The sequence below is a fragment of the Bombina bombina genome, chromosome 8, assembly GCF_027579735.1.
Source record: "Bombina bombina isolate aBomBom1 chromosome 8, aBomBom1.pri, whole genome shotgun sequence".
NCBI lineage: Eukaryota > Metazoa > Chordata > Amphibia > Anura > Bombinatoridae > Bombina > Bombina bombina.
Genome location: NC_069506.1, coordinates 250,922,747 through 250,935,901, shown reverse-complemented (window position 1 = coordinate 250,935,901; position 13,155 = coordinate 250,922,747).

Genomic DNA, 13,155 nt, shown 5'->3' with positions numbered 1-13,155 from the left:
TTTAATAGCTAAAATAGTTAAAATAATTACAAATTTACCTGTAAAATAAATCCTAACCTAAGTTACAATTAAACCTAACACTACACTATCAATAAATAAATTAAATAAAATACCTATAATTATCTACAATTAAACCTAACACTACACTATCAATAAATAAATTAAATACAATTCCTACAAATAAATACAATGAAATAAACTAACTAAAGTACAAAAAATAAAAAAGAACTAAGTTACAAAAAATAAAAAAATATTTACAAACATTAGAAATATATTACAACAATTTTAAACTAATTACACCTACTCTAAGCCCCCTAATAAAATAACAAAGCCCCCCAAAATAAAAAAATGCCCTACCCTATTCTAAATTACTAAAGTTCAAAGCTCTTTTACCTTACCAGCCCTGAACAGCGCCCTTTGCGGGGCATGCCCCAAGAAGTTCAGCTCTTTTGCCTGTAAAAAAAAACATACAATACCCCCCCCCCAACATTACAACCCACCACCCACATACCCCTAATCTAACCCAAACCCCCCTTAAATAAACCTAACACTAAGCCCCTGAAGATCTTCCTACCTTGAGTCGTCTTCACCCAGCCGAGCCAAATTCTTCATCCAAGCGGAGCAAGAAGAGGTCCTCCATCTGGTAGAAGTCTTCATCCAAGCGGGGCAGAAGAGGTCTTCCATCCGATTGAAATCTTCATCCAAGCGGAATCTTCTATCATCATCCATCCGGAGCGGAGCGGCAGCATCCTGAAGACCTCCGACGCGGAACATCCATCCTGGCCGACGACTGAACGACGAATGACGGTTCCTTTAAATGACGTCATCCAAGATGGCGTCCCTCGAATTCCGATTGGCTGATAGGATTCTATCAGCCAATCGGAATTAAGGTAGGAATTATCTGATTGGCTGATGGAATCAGCCAATCAGAATCAAGTTCAATCCGATTGGCTGATCCAATCAGCCAATCACATTGAGCTCGCATTCTATTGGCTGTTCCGATCAGCCAATAGAATGCAAGCTAAATCTGATTGGCTGATTGGATCAGCCAATCGGATTGAACTTGATTCTGATTGGCTGACTCCATCAGCCAATCAGAATATTCCTACCTTAATTCCGATTGGCTGATAGAATCCTATCAGCCAATCGGAATTCGAGGGACGCCATCTTGGATGACGTCATTTTAAGGAACCGTCATTCGTCGTTCAGTCGTCGGCCAGGATGGATGTTCCGCGTCGGAGGTCTTCAGGATGCTGCCGCTCCGCTCCGGATGGATGACGATAGAAGATTCCGCTTGGATGAAGACTTGAATCGGATGGAAGACCTCTTCTGCCCCGCTTGGATGAAGACTTCTACCGGATGGAGGACCTCTTCTTGCTCCGCTTGGATGAAGAATTTGGATCGGCTGGGTGAAGACGACTCAAGGTAGGAAGATCTTCAGGGGCTTAGTGTTAGGTTTATTTAAGGGGGGTTTGGGTTAGATTAGGGGTATGTGGGTGGTGAGTTGTAATGTTGGGGGGGGTATTGTATGTTTTTTTTTTACAGGCAAAAGAGCTGAACTTCTTGGGGCATGCCCCGCAAAGGGCCCTGTTCAGGGCTGGTAAGGTAAAAGAGCTTTGAACTTTAGTAATTTAGAATAGGGTAGGGCATTTTTTTTATTTTGGGGGGCTTTGTTATTTTATTAGGGGGCTTAGAGTAGGTGTAATTAGTTTAAAATTGTTGTAATATATTTCTAATGTTTGTAAATATTTTTTTATTTTTTGTAACTTAGTTCTTTTTTATTTTTTGTACTTTAGTTAGTTTATTTCATTGTATTTATTTGTAGGAATTGTATTTAATTTATTTATTGATAGTGTAGTGTTAGGTTTAATTGTAGATAATTATAGGTATTTTATTTAATTTATTTATTGATAGTGTAGTGTTAGGTTTAATTGTAACTTAGGTTAGGATTTATTTTACAGGTAAATTTGTAATTATTTTAACTATTTTAGCTATTAAATAGTTCTTAACTATTTAATAGCTATTGTACCTGGTTAAAATAAATACAAAGTTACCTGTAAAATAAATATTAATCCTAAAATAGCTATAATATCATTATAATTTATATTGTAGCTATATTAGGATTTATTTTACAGGTAAGTATTTAGCTTTAAATAGGAATAATCTATTTAATAAGAGTTAATTCATTTCGTTAGATTTAAATTATATTTAACTTGGGGGGGTGTTAGTGTTAGGGTTAGACTTAGCTTTAGGGATTAATACATTTATTAGAATAGCGGTGAGCACCAGTCAGCAGATTAGGGGTTAATAATTGAAGTTAGGTGTCGGCGATGTTAGGGAGGGCAGATTAGGGGTTAATACTATTTATTATAGGGTTAGTGAGGCGGATTAGGGGTTAATAACTTTATTATAATAGTGGTGCGGTCCGGTCGGCAGATTAGGGGTTAATAAGTGTAGGCAGGTGGAGGCGACGTTGTGGGGGGCAGATTAGGGGTTAATAAATATAATATAGGGGTCGGCGGTGTTAGGGGCAGCAGATTAGGGGTACATAGGGATAATGTAAGTAGCGGCGGTTTACGGAGCGGCAGATTAGGGGTTAATAATAATATGCAGGGGTCAGCGATAGCGGGGCGGCAGAATAGGGGTTAATAAGTGTAAGGTTAGGGGTGTTTAGACTCGGGGTACATGTTAGAGTGTTAGGTGCAGACGTAGGAAGTGTTTCCCCATAGCAAACAATGGGGCTGCGTTAGGAGCTGAACGCGGCTTTTTTGCAGGTGTTAGGTTTTTTTTCAGCTCAAACAGCCCCATTGTTTCCTATGGGGGAATCGTGCACAAGCACGTTTTTGAGGCTGGCCGCGTCCATAAGCAACTCTGGTATCGAGAGTTGAAGTTGCGTTAAATATGCTCTACGCTCCTTTTTTGGAGCCTAACGCAGCCATTCTGTGGACTCTTAATACCAGAGTTATTTTAAAGGTGCGGCCAGAAAAAAGCCAGCGTTAGATACGCGGGTCTTTACCGACAAAACTCTAAATCTAGCCGTAAGTGACCAGACTGCAAGTGACATAAACATTCTAATAATCTGGTGTGTATACATATAAATATAATCCAAAAATAAAATAAAAATAAATAAATATTTGTGTATATATCACAACAGTGTTGCCTAGCAAACATCATTATAGTGAGCGTGTGTAAAACAGTGTTTCTAGGTACTAATAATCAAGTGTTTAATGATAAAGTGTCTATTGATAATTTATATAAAACCAGCCTAATGGGATCTCAGATATGTAACTTCAAATTGTTTAGGCAGTGTGGGGCATCTATGTCTGATCGTTAGCCTCAAACATTACCAAATACATCAGAGTGCCAGTCCTATTTCGCTTAACAGGATAGTCACCAACGGTAAGGCCTTTACCGGAAAGTATAAGAGCAGGATCGAATAAATGGGCCATATGAGAGACAATATGAGAGACAATCTACCCTATATAATACAGTCTACCTGTTCTGGGCAGCGTTCAAATTGCAGGATACCGGGCAGTGATTCCAGGAGATGCTCAACATGACTCAGTGTAATGGCGTCATCAAAGAGAACCCATCTCACGGTGTGTGTGGTTGCCATAGCAACAGTAAACACATACTGTATCGGGAAATACAAGTGTCCTAATAGCCAGCAAAAAAGCCTTGGCTTGACAACCTTGTTCTATAAAAAACAAAGGACTAAAGATTACATGAACTTACCAAGCTGTAATGTGTTTCTAAATAAGATCACAGGTCACATAATAGACTACTACACTGAGAAACATTACCATATAGTATGAACCAAAAAAGCCTAACCGGAAATAACATGGGCTGCAATCCTATATGGTAAAACACAGAATAACAACAAATAACATATAACTAAAAATGATACTATACTAAACAAAACTAAAAATTGAAGTAACATATAAAGTGAAATGAAATAAAAATAAAAATAAAGTGAAATGAAATAAAAATAAAAATAAAATAAAATAAAAGATGAAAAAAATAAATAAATAAATGAAATAACATAAATTAAAGTGAAACATGAAGTTTAATAAGTGCAAGACAGAACGACAGAAAAAGGACAGAAACAACAGGAGAAGGAGGGGGGGGAGGAGGAGGGGAGGAAAAGAAGAGGGGGTTGGGGCGGGGGTTACCCCAAGAAAAACACAATAGGATAGTCCAGAAAAATAAATAATAGATAAAGTAAAATAAAATAAAATAAAGTTGAAATTAAAATAAATAAAAATAATCAAAAGAGGGGGAGAGATGTACAAAGGGGGGAAAAATAAAAAAAGGGGGGGGAAAGTAAGGATCGCGGACTCTCATAGTGTCTTGTAGGTATCATTTAAATGTCCGTCTGTAACAGGTATCCGCATAGAAAAGTCTCTTCAAAGGTCATCTGCTCAAATCACAGGAAACAATGCCAGTCCAAGCTAACATTCAGTCACCTCGGACGTATCGTATTTAATTTGAACATCCACTTAGATTCCAATTGTATCAATTTTCGGTGTCTATACCCTCCTCTTGGGGGAATGGGCACATGATCAATGATCTTGAACCTTAAGTCCTGTACACTATGTCCGCTGATGGCAAAATGGTGTGCCACCGGTTGGTCACTCCCTTGGTTTTTAATTGCTGCCCTAATTGCTGATCTGTGGTTGGCCATGTGGGTGCGGACATCATTGGTCATTTTCCCCACATAGAACAGTCCACACGGGCATTTAATGAGGTAGTGTACAAATGATGTAGTGCAGGACTGCAGGTAAGGAAATGTTGAATTTTGTAATATAGATTTGTGTCTGGATGACGGAATGTGGCTCCAGGGATCATCGCATGACATGTCGTACACCAAATACATCGGAAACATCCCTTCTTGGTATTAGATAACCAGGTCTTTTTGTCGTAACAATGTTTGGGGTCAGTCACTACCAGTTGGTCCCTCAGGTTTTGGTTCCTTTTGAAGCCCACTCTAGGACTCCCCCACTCTCCAAAGGGTTATGATGGGTCACCTTTAATAATGTGCCAGTGGGTCTTCAGGTTATGTCCAATGTCCTTAGTATCCGGGCAGTATTTCGTTACAAAGGTCATCCGTTTGGTATCATCTCTCTCTGTCTTATTTTTAGGATAATCCTGTTCACTCATGCATTCCAGCAAGTATTGCCATTTGTATCCCCTTGCCATGAATTTTATTGCCATGTCCTGGAGCTTTAACTTCATGGTCTCAGTATTACTGTTGTTTCTACTGACTCTTGACATTTGGCCCTGAGGGATGACTCGAAGTAAAGATGATGGATGACAACTATGTGCGTGTAACACGGAGTTCCTGTCTGTTGGTTTTTGGTATAGTGTAGTGCCTATACCAGTACCATCCCTAAATATACATAAGTCCAAGAATTCGACTTTTTCTTCACTATGGCTTATTTTGAATTGAATGGGATGTTTCAATTCATTCAGTTCACTAAACCAATTCTGTAACAACTCACTCGAGCCCCCCCACACAATGAATAAGTCATCTATATACCGCTGGTATATGATTATTTCTTTCTTCTGGAACACCTTCATGATCTCTTCTTCATAATGCTCCATATAAAGGTTCGCAAATGAGGGGGCAACATGCAAGCCCATGGCGGTTCCCTTTATTTGACGGTAGTAGGAATTCTCGAATCTAAAATAATTCAACCTAAGGCTCAATTCAAGAATCTGTAATAGAAAGGTTGCCGGAGGACCCACATACGGGTATCTACTCAGTGCTCTCGCTACCATGTTGATACCCTCTTGTTGGGGTATAACTGTATAGAGGCTATTGACGTCAGCCGTTACTAGGATTCACTTAAGAGCATTAGTATGGTGAACAGGCAAGCAGGATAATAAGCAGAAAATAAACATAAATGTACAGCTCCTTATTTCAATGCTTTATAAGCCTTATAATAAGTGTTAATATGAAAGACAGGCAAGCAGCTTACTGAGCAGGAGATAAGCATATGTAGGCCCAGTTCCTTATTGCAATGCTTCTTCTTAAACTTTATGGTATATATATTGTGAATATGGGGACCGTTACCTTCCGCAACTGGGCTTCACAGGAATTTACCACAATGTGTCTCATAACAAAAACAGCCAACGTTGCAATAAGGAGCTGGACATTTATATGCTTATTTTCTGCTTATTATCCTTCTTGCCTGTTCACCATACTAATGCTCTTCCTGACATAAATGCTTGGAGACCTATTTTGACTTCATCAACATAAAGTTACTATTTGACACTACTATATTATTACTTTTTGAAATTGGACTATTTGCAGTTTTTCATTATCTTTGCAAAGATTTTTTCTTAAAGTAACAGCGCTGTTATTTCCTAGTCATTGTGGCCACATAAGATGTTTGTGATTAGGTATAGATTTCAATGCCTATGCATAGTGTGTTTTAGTATGTATGTTGAATGAATGCAATGTGTGAGTACTTGATACTTTGTATATATATATATATATATATATATATATATATATATATATATATATATATATATATATATATATATGTGTATATTTGTTCAGCTTTACCAATATTTGCTTGGTTTGTTTCAGTTCTAGATTTGGAACTGTGCAACAATAAATATGTGCTTTATATAAATATAAACAGTGCTGTATTCCCTGTCTTTTTAAAGGCCTAATATTAGATTGAGGCTTTTTTTTTCTTCTCGTATAGTGTTGTATAAATTTCTGAATTATTTGTTAATGTCTTACAGCTATTCCTGAATAAGGAGATCAAAACATTGCAGAAGATGAAGAGCAGAAAACCAATGGCTTGACTTTTACACAATGCTATGATTGGGGTGAGTTATTGATTCATATTGTATAAATAAAATTGCTGGCTCTCTGATTACATTGTATGTAAGGCTATAGAAAAGGCCACAATATGTATGTGGTATTGAAATACACCTGTAACAGAAGGCTCACATGAAATGCACGTGCGTGGACACAACATTATCAAGATGACACGCATGAAATAACACTCTAGTGTTGAAAAATTGTATTACAGACCTGTGAAAATTAACTTCCTTTAAGGGATTATACATTTGCCTATGAACCTTCTAGTTTTAGTTTAACAAAAATGAATAGGTAAATTATTATGTAAAATCAAAATGTTATGTGAATACAGACAAAATGAAAGATTGACAAAGAATTTCATGTTATTAAAATTGCTTTTTTATTTTTTTAACAGTTCCTGAAGATCAATAAATATGGATTAATAAAAATGACGTTCTGGATACTCTACTTGCAGCTGAAAATAATTTGATTAGGACATACCATACAGTACAAAAACTAAGAGAAAAATATGAATCATTGTAATCTTTTTTTAAAATTAATAATAAAGAATGAATGTGGAAATAATATTTTTTTTTTTTTTTTTTATAAAAATTGTTTTTTAAGTTAATAAAATGCTGGTCTCGGTGTGTTTTTTTCATAAAATTAAGGAATCTTCAAAATTAATCAGAGAATATAAACAGTTAACAAGTAGGCCTAGAAAAGATGATGCTATGGAAAAAAGAATAGTTTGGTGCTATCTTTGAAATACATTACACATGATACACAAACTGTTATGTTTTTGCATCATGGTAATGTATTACAAAAATAATTCACATAAAAAAGGTTATTAACACGTTTGTTCTATAATAATGCTTGTTTAACAGCAGTCAAACAAATCTAATGCTTTTAAGATTATTATCTTTTCACAATATTAACTATTATTTATGAAACTATAAAAAATAACTTAAAAATAAAATATTTTTTGATGTACACACACATCAAATAAGCTGTAAATACACTGTTTAAAGATATTATTCTATAAAAATATAAATCTACCATTTATTTGCTATTATGCGTGAAAATTATGCTCAATTTTAATAATATATATGGCGCAAAAATACTCCTAATGGAGAGCATTATCAATCTCATGCCGCATCTTGTCTTTGGAAAAAAACGAAAAAATACAACTGATTTAATGATAAATAATGGCGCACATGTGCGCCTATCTGATGGCGAGATGCGGAGAACTGAGAGGAGAACTAGAAGGAGAATTATAAAAAAGTTTGAGAAATCGAGCCCCAAGTGAGCAACAAGTCCCCCCATGCAACCTAATATTCCCTCCCAGTCCCATCAGCAGAGACTATTGCGGCTCATACACAGAGAGATGCACCTTTCATATTTTTCGCTCATTATATATTTCTAATATTCCAAAATTTTGTAAAATGTATACTCTGCTTGAGCAGACATAATAATATTACATATATTTAAAAAATATTAATAATATTACACAATACTTTGTTTAATTTTACTTTTTAAGCTGATCAAAAAGATTTTCAAAATGATAAAAAATTATATGAATGATACTAATTATTATTGTCTATGATTACGGTCTTATGGACCGAAACCGGTCAGACTCTTTGCTGGCTCCGTATCACGGATCTATTTTTCATTACCTCCATGGCTGTTTTTTTATATTTTTCTAATAAAGTAATTACTTTTATATAGAGGTGTATACTGGATTTCTTTTTCTCCTCTTTTTTGTTGATACTAATTATGTAATATTAAAAGTCAGCATTTAGAAAATGTATATTTTTTCCCCTTTATTATTGTATTTAATTTATATCTGGTATCAATGTCCAATCTCAGGGGATTGTATGTACTGATAATCTATACACTTTTTTTTTTTTTAAATGGTAAAGATTTGTCCCTCTAAAATGAGCAATTGACATATAGGGGGGTAGTTATCAAGCCGTCAACCTCAAATACGCTGGAATTCCGCAGCGTATTTGTGGCGAGGCTGATTCGCCTTAGTTATCAAAGGCTTAAGACCGGCAAAAGTAGAATTTTGTGACGTAAACTTCGATCCGCCGGACTCAGTCTGACACAGATCGATTCTTACGTCACTCCAGATGTTCCGCACACAAGTGCGGCGCAATCTCACTACTTTTGCTAGTTATCAAAAAACTAGCAGGTAAGCTCGGCACTTTTACGGCCCAGCGTACCTGGTTTTCAAACCGCTAGCCCTGGAGGCGGCGGATCCCATAGGAATCAATGGGAGTCTGACCATAGCGAAAGTACAAGTTCGCTGCTGCCAGATATCCCATTGATTCCTATGGGAGCTGTCTACACCTAACACCCTAACATGTACCCCGAGTCTAAACACCACTAATCTGCCCCCCTACACCGCCGCAACTAAATAAAGTTATTACCCCCTAAACCGCCGCTCCCGGAGCCCACCGCAAGCTACTCTATACATATTAACCCCTAAACCGCCGCTCCCGGAGCCCACCGCAACTATAATAAGTGTATTAACCACTAAACCGCCGCTCCCGGAGCGCACCGCAAGCTACTCTATACCTATTAACCCCTAAACCGCCGCTCCCGGAGCCCACCGCCACCTACACCGCCACCTAGTAACCCCTTATCCTGCCCCCCCCTATAATAAAGTTATTAACCCCTATCCTGCCGATCCCGCACCTCGCCGCAAATAAATAAATAGTTTAACCCCTAAACCGCCGCTCCCTGAACCCGCCGCAAACTATATTAAATTTATTAACCCCTATCCTGCCCCCCCTACACCGTCGCCACCTATAATAAATTTATTAACCCCTATCCTGCCCCCCACTACACCGCCGCCACTGTAATAAAATTATTAACCCCTAAACCTAAGTCTAACACTAACCCTAACACCCCCCTAACTTAAATATTAATTAAATAAATCTAAATAATATTTCTATTATGAACTAAGTTAATCCTATTTAAAACTAAATACTTACCTATAAAATAAACTCTTATATACCTACAATATAAATAATAATTATATTGTAGCTATCTTAGGATTTATTTTTATTTTACAGGCACCGTTCAATTTATTTTAACTAGGTACAATAGCTATTAATTAGTTATTAACTATTTAATAGCTTACCTAGCTAAAATAAAGAGAAATTTACCTGTAAAATAAAAACTAACCTAAGTTACAATTACATCTAACACTACACTATACTTTAATAAATTATTCCTATTTAAAACTAAATACTTACCTGTAAAATAAACCCTAAGATAGCTATAATGTAATTAATAGTTACATTGTAGCTATTGTAGGATTTATATTTATTTTACAGGTAACTTTGTATTTATTTTAGCTAGTTAGAATAGTTATTAAATAGTTATTAACTATTTAATAACTACCTAGCTAAAAGAAATACAAAATTACCTGTAAAATAAATCCTAACCTAAGTTACAATTAAACCTAACACTACACTATCATTAAATTAATTAAATAAACTACCTACAAATAACTACAATTAAATACAATTACATAAACTAACTAAAGTACAAAAAATAAAAAAAGCTAAGTTACAAAAAATAAAAAAATAAGTTACAAACATTTAAAAAAATATTACAACAATTTTAAGCTACTTACACCTAATCTAAGCCCCCTAATAAAATAACAAACCCCCCAAAATAAAAAAATGCCCTACCCTATTCTACATTAAAAAAGTTTAAAGCTCTTTTAACTTACCAGCCCTTAAAAGGGCCTTTTGTGGGGGCATGCCCCAAAGAGTTCAGCTCTTTTGCCTGTAAAAGAAAAATACAACCCCCCCAACATTAAAACCCACCACCCACATACCCCTAATCTAACCCAAACCCCCCTTAAAATAACCTAACACTAATCCCCTGAAGATCATCCTACCTTTAGTCGTCTTCACTCAGCCGAGCCACCGATGGAACTGAAGAGGACATCCGGACCGGCAGAAGTCTTCATCCAAGGGGCGCTGAAGAAATCTTCCATCCGATGAAGTGATCCTCCAAGCGGCGCTGAAGAAATCTTCCATCCGGGCGAGGTCATCTTCCAAGAGGCGCTGAAGAAGTCTTCTATCCGGGCGAGGTCATCTTCGAAGCCGGGTCTTGGATCTTCATCCCGCCGACGCGGAACATCCTTCTTTCCCGACGGACTACCGATGAATGAAGGCTCCTTTAAGGGACGTCATCCAAGATGGCGTCCCTTCAATTCCGATTGGCTGATAGGATTCTATCAGCCAATCGGAATTAAGGTAGGAAAATTCTGATTGGCTGATGGAATCAGCCAATCAGATTCAAGTTCAATCCGATTGGCTGATCCAATCAGCCAATCAGATTGAGCTCGCATTCTATTGGCTGATCGGAACAGCCAATAGAATGCGAACTCAATCTGATTGGCTGATTGGATCAGCCAATCGGATTGAACTTGAATCTGATTGGCTGATTCCATCAGCCAATCAGAATTTTCCTACCTTAATTCCGATTGGCTGATAGAATCCTATCAGCCAATCGGAATTGAAGGGACGCCATCTTGGATGACGTCCCTTAAAGGAGCCTTCATTCGTCGGTAGTCCGTCGGGAAAGAAGGATGTTCCGTGTCGGCGGGATGAAGATTCAAGACCCGGCTTCGAAGATGACCTCGCCCGGATAGAAGACTTCTTCAGCGCCTCTTGGAAGATGACCTCGCCCGGATGGAAGATTTCTTCAGCGCCGCTTGGAGGATCACTTCATCGGATGGAAGATTTCTTCAGCGCCCCTTGGATGAAGACTTCTGCCGGTCCGGATGTCCTCTTCAGTTCCATCGGTGGCTCGGCTGAGTGAAGACGACTAAAGGTAGGATGATCTTCAGGGGATTAGTGTTAGGTTATTTTAAGGGGGGTTTGGGTTAGATTAGGGGTATGTGGGAGGTGGGTTTTAATGTTGGGGGGGGTTGTATTTTTCTTTTACAGGCAAAAGTGCTGAACTCTTTGGGGCATGCCCCCACAAAAGGCCCTTTTAAGGGCTGGTAAGGTAAAAGAGCTTTGAACTTTTTTAATGTAGAATAAGGTAGGGCATTTTTTTATTTTGGGGGGTTTGTTATTTTATTAGGGGGCTTAGATTAGGTGTAAGTAGCTTAAAATTGTTGTAATATTTTTTTAAATGTTTGTAACTTATTTTTTTTATTTTTTGTAACTTAGCTTTTTTTATTTTTTGTACTTTAGTTAGTTTATGTAATTGTATTTAATTGTAGTTATTTGTAGGTAGTTTATTTAATTAATTTAATGATAGTGTAGTGTTAGGTTTAATTGTAACTTAGGTTAGGATTTATTTTACAGGTAATTTTGTATTTCTTTTAGCTAGGTAGTTATTAAATAGTTAATAACTATTTAATAACTATTCTAACTAGCTAAAATAAATACAAAGTTACCTGTAAAATAAATATAAATCCTACAATAGCTACAATGTAACTATTAATTACATTATAGCTATCTTAGGGTTTATTTTACAGGTAAGTATTTAGTTTTAAATAGGAATAATTTATTAAAGTATAGTGTAGTGTTAGATGTAATTGTAACTTAGGTTAGTTTTTATTTTACAGGTAAATTTCTCTTTATTTTAGCTAGGTAAGCTATTAAATAGTTAATAACTATTTAATAGCTATTGTACCTAGTTAAAATAAATTGAAAGGTGCCTGTAAAATAAAAATAAATCCTAAGATAGCTACTATATAATTATTATTTATATTGTAGGTATATTAGGGTTTATTTTATAGGTAAGTATTTAGTTTTAAATAGGATTAACTTAGTTCATAATAGAAATATTATTTAGATTTATTTAATTAATATTTAAGTTAGGGGGTGTTAGGGTTAGTGTTAGACTTAGGTTTAGGGGTTAATAATTTTATTACAGTGGCGGCTGTGTAGTAGGGGGCAGGATAGGGGTTAATAAATATATTATAGGTGGCGACGGTGTAGGGGGGGCAGGATAGGGGTTAATAAATGTAATATAGGTTGCGGCGGTGTCCGGGAGCGGCGGTTTAGGGGTTAATACATTTAGCAGAGTTGCGGCAGGGTCTAGGAGCGGCGGTTTAGTGGTTAATACATTTTTAATAGTTGTGGCAGGGTCTAGGAGCGGCGATTTAGGGGTTAATACATTTTTAATAGTTGTGGCAGGGTCTAGGAGCGGCGGTTTAGAGGTTAATACATTTTTAATAGTTGCGGCAGGGTCTAGGAGTGGCGGTTTAGGGGTTAATACATTTTTAATAGTTGCGGCAGGGTCTAGGAGCGGCGGTTTAGGGGTTAATACATTTTTAATAGTTGTGGCAGGGTCTAGGA